Genomic DNA, 5,252 nt, shown 5'->3' on the forward strand with positions numbered 1-5,252 from the left:
TGTTGTGGTTTCTTATTTTCTTCGCACATATTTGTTTTGATTTAGAAACGTTACTACTTGATAGAGTTAAGGACAGCTTTGTAAAATACGCGATTTTTAAAGGTTTTAAAAAAACGAAAAGTTAAACTTTTATTTTGCCAGGTTCAATATAAAATACTTTAAATTTTTCCACAAATCCGAATAAATTAACTCCTCTTAAATTATAATGCACTAATCAAAATTTAAGTAAGTTTGATAATTTCGAATAATTTAAGTTGCAAGAGAAGTTGTTAAAACGCTCGCATTTGTCTATTTCGCTCAACGAGGGAAAAGTTTCAATTTGCCATACTTTACAATATTCGTGTTTATAACCTATTTTAAACATTAGAAAAGAGTGGCATGTCAAAAAGTTATTTATAAAAACATTTTGACTTTTATGATTGTTTTCTGCTGTTATATATTGACAATTCGATGTACAATACTTAAAAATAAAAGCAAAGCCAAATTGAAGTACAAAAAAAATATTTTATTTGTGAAAATCCCAAAACAAAGTTGATATTATCTAAGGAAAAAAATTGAAAAACAACTTCAAAAAACATTTATTCTCTAGAACCCCATTGTTTTTTTAAGTTTTGATTTTTATACCCACTAATGTGGCTCCATTATCAATCAATGAAATTAAAAACAAAGAAATGTTAAAATGTATTTAAGTGTTGATCAAATTGTGACTGATGACCTAATTGAAAAAAATAACTTTCCTGTTCAGATTTTGAATAGATTGACTCCTTCAGGTCTCCTCTTTGCTTAAAATTAAAAATTGGTTTTGTAACTATGTTACTCAGAAATTTAGATCATAAACCTGGGTTTTGAAATAGCACTATAATGAAAGATTGTGTAGGTGTTTCTGGGGGTAAACGGGTATTTGTTGCTCGAATTCAGTTCTATAAGACTCTGATTTAATTTTTGCTCTTAAACGCTGTCAGTTTCCTGTTAGTTTTATTGGCATATTCACTGAAAATAAATGTCAAGGTCAAATATATGATAAAGTATGCGCATAGCAAAAAAAACTGTGCTTCTCAACACAGTGTTTTCAGATAAGCTTTATGTTGGTTGACTTTATGTTGCATGTTCAAGAACATTCAAGAAGCATATAATAGTTGGTTTTTCAAAATTGATCATTTTATGTTATATTATTTAATAACTTTTATGAAGGTATATAATTTGTTTATTTTATTATTTATTTGTTTATTTTATTTTATTATTTTATTTGATATTTCTATACTTTATACATAATAGTTTTAATGGTTTAACTTAAGTTTAAAAGCTGTAGTATTAATCTATTTTACCATTTACTAAAACCTATTTAAATAGACTTTAAATAATAAGTATATTAAAGGTTGGTTTGGAACAGACCTATCATGACTTGTATTTTAGGTCATTGATTTTTTTTAACTGCATTTTTTAGATTTTTTTGTTTTGTTTTTTTGTTTACATTAGTTTATCGTTATACAATTATATATTGACGATAATAAAAAAGTACTAATTACAAGTACCTTTCACGAATTTACAATGATAAACTATATAAACAAGGTAACTGAAAGAAGATTACGAAGATCTTGTCATCAGAATCTTAAATAAGCCGTTTTTTTAATGCATAAATAAACTTCTTACAATAATGAAATAAAATAAATTAATAATCTTCTAACAATGATGAAAGAAAATAAACTTTTAAAAGTATATAGACTAATACAATAAAATACATAAACAAAATAAAATGACTTGATATAAACAAAAATAATTTGCTTTGTAATAATAGAAAGTTAACAATTGCAGAATGTTTCTATTAGTAGTACATAAATACGATTGTTCATGGAAACAATAAAACTGTTAAGTTTAGCTTTAAAAACAGGGTAAGAAGAAGGCGAATCAAAATTTTGTAAAATAACTTTATTCCAAAGACATGGTGCACGATAATCAATACAAAATTGATTAAATTTGATTCGACAAAAAATTTGGTTTAGCAAATCGTTATTTCTTAGGGTATATTTATTGACAGGTTTTGACAAGTAAAGGTATTTTTAAAAACGTTGGGAACTAAATTATTTTTCCACATATCTACAAAACTAAAGATATTGAATGCATTTAATTCATATATAAAAGTAAATATATTTTGTTGAATAAAGGCTTCGAATTAGTAAGACGATCCACAAAATTAATAATACGAATTGCGTGCTTCTGACGGTTACAAAGGCGTTTCAATCTATTTTTATCAGTACTTCCCCAGGCAATGTTTTCATAAATTATATAGTTATGGATAAACGAGTAATAAAGTTGGGACAAACTCTTTTTATTTAAATAATCTCTGGTTTTATACAAAATTCCAATATTTTCAGAGATTTTGATACAAATGTAATCAATGTGATATTTCCACGTAATGTGTTCATTCAGGAAAACTCCAAAAAAAGTTTCACAGTCTCTTTTAATTTCATATTGGTCGATATTTAAAAATTAGAGCCAGTTTTAAAGGTAGATAACGCTTTTTTGAATGGAGTGGAATGGAAATTAATATATTTTGTTTTATTAATATTTATTGTTAATTTGCTCTATTTAAACCAGGTAGAAATGTTTTAGGGCTCGTCATTTGTTGTAAAAAAAAGTTTACAAATATCATTATTAGAAAAAAAGAAGTGGCGGAAACGCCACAGGTTATATGTAATAAATCCTTTTGATAAACATCAGTAATGGATACATATTGTTTTCGGTTTAATAAATGACTTTCGAACCACTTTATTATTCTGTTATTTATTCCATAGTACTTAAGTTTATAAAGTAAGATGGTATGATCAACTGTATCTAATGTCTTTGAAAGCTCAATAAAAATACCATGTGTGGATTAAGAATTTTTAAAGAAATTTAATATCTCACGTACGCATTGAATGATTGCATGATCAGTAGAGATTAATAATCAAATGACGTATTTTTAAGACAAAGGAGTCAAAAAAATTTACTATTGTTGTATTTTATTAATTTATAAGTATATGTGTAAAAATATTTGTTTTTCCAAAAAATGTATACACTTATATAAGTAAATGTTTTTGTTTTGAATTTTATTATTTTAGTAAAAGCTTTTGAATTAAATCTTGATTACTTTTAGTTAAAATAAATCTTCTCACCTGCAGATAAAAAGTACCGAGAGAAATGTCACACTAAGTTTTTTAAACCATTTATTTTTTACCGTTTATGACAAATTATTGAAATAAAGTGACAATTTAACGAAAAAGCATAAAAATGATTTTTTTTTTTTAATGTATATATTTCGCCGTTTGACAATAATTACAATAACTAAGTAAATAAATAAAAATTTACATGACAGGAGCAAAAAGAAGACTATAGTTGTCTTATATAGTTGTGGATTTAAGTTATAAGACTAGAGTTGATTTTATAGCCCCGTAATATATACCATACATAGCATAGCTTTTAAAAACCGTGTAAGATAATACAAAATCTTTTAAATATTAGTTAAATTTTCTTAAAAATTATATTTTAAACAAAGAAAGAAAGAAAAAAATAAATAAATACACAAATTGAAAATAATAAAAAATAAAAAATTATTTTTTATATTTTATTCTCCGTTTTCTATTTCTTTTTTTTTTAATTTCTTTTGTTAGATTGAGAATAGTTAAGAAAGAAAAAAAAAGTTTAAAATTGAATAATAAAAAAAAAATTATATGTATTCACACTCACATAACATGGCAAACAATTATATTTTTTACATAAGATTTCAAGAATATATATAAGGAGCCCATCTGCAAAACGCGCAAAGTCACAAAAATAAAAAAAATTGAGTTAATTACATTTCTCTATACTAGATACTGAAATCTATAATCTATTTAAATATTAGATCTAATGAAAGACTCGAGGTCCTTAAAATATTTAGGGAAAATATTACAACATTTTCAAAACACGCTAAGTGAAACAGGGTAACGGCTTCAAAACGTACTTATCCCGCAGCGAATCAAATAACGTTATGAATTTTTAGCACCAATAAAAGGAGTGTTCATATTAAAATTAGCGCACTTTTTGTTGGCGCTTCAAGTTTTATTTAATATTCACGTAGAACAAAATGACTGAAATTACACAAGGTTTTATAGCTGTTGGAGAAAAAGCAAGCCACCGTCTTATTAAGGGTAACGCAAGGAAAAGAAAACAAGTTGAAATGCAAGTAGTGTATTTTTACATTATGAATATTAAAAGTTTTATACAAACAGAATCAGCAAGCTTATTACAGTAGACAACTATACATATACAACTTTTGTGTTGTAGAAAAGAAAAATAACGGATCATTAAATCAAGATAATGTCACTATTATACTTGGAATGAGAATGATTTCAAAAAGAATAGTTCTTCCTGTTCCAGTGCAATATTTGACAGGCTCTGCAAATCAAACATAGATGGGTGATGCATGTAGTGGTCGAAATAAAAAATATTGCTTTAATTTGTATGGCAGGCTTCTGGCTGTCAAGACATGCACCGATATTAGTAAAAACAATTGAACTTTTGTTCAATTCGAGGACATACATTTTTGCCTTGTTATCGTGTATTTGGAAATTTAGAAAAAAAGCTAAAAAAGGTTGAACGAATATATTCCCCAGAAGAGTACTATAATGTTTACAGTGCACAGGGAAAATTGAAAATTGCAGAAAGAGACTGGAGTGTGTTAGATTTTAAATCAGTATCTCTAAGAGTTTTTAAAAAACTATTGCTAATCAAAGTTTAGGGAAATGAACGCTTTTTTTATCACAAGAGGATCACTTAGAAATATTAAAATCTAAGAAGAACCAAATTTTAAATTTTTTCTAAACAATACTCAGAGTGTAAAAAAGAGAGGGCGTGACTGTTTTTCTTGTCAATCTCAGATTCAGAAAGGACTCCCAGTTGCAGATGCTAAAAAGAAAGATATCAAAAGTTTAATTCTTGTGCATGCAGCAGTGAACTGGAAACAGAATAATCGTTTTAATTTTTTTAAAAAGTACTTTTATTGATTCTTTAATAGAAGAACGTCTAGAAGATGAGGAAGATACCATATGCGGTTGTCTTGATGAAGATGCTGTAAGCAGACATATTTAACTTTTCTTGTATTTCAAATTTTGTTCTGTTATTGATCAGTTTCTTAATAAAAACACTTATATTATTATGTTATATACCTTCTTTTACGTTACCTTATTTATTGTATAATAATAAAAAACCTATAATTCGCGCAAGTTAAATAATTC

Source organism: Hydra vulgaris, chromosome 07, assembly GCF_038396675.1.
Source record: "Hydra vulgaris chromosome 07, alternate assembly HydraT2T_AEP".
Lineage (NCBI taxonomy): Eukaryota > Metazoa > Cnidaria > Hydrozoa > Anthoathecata > Hydridae > Hydra > Hydra vulgaris.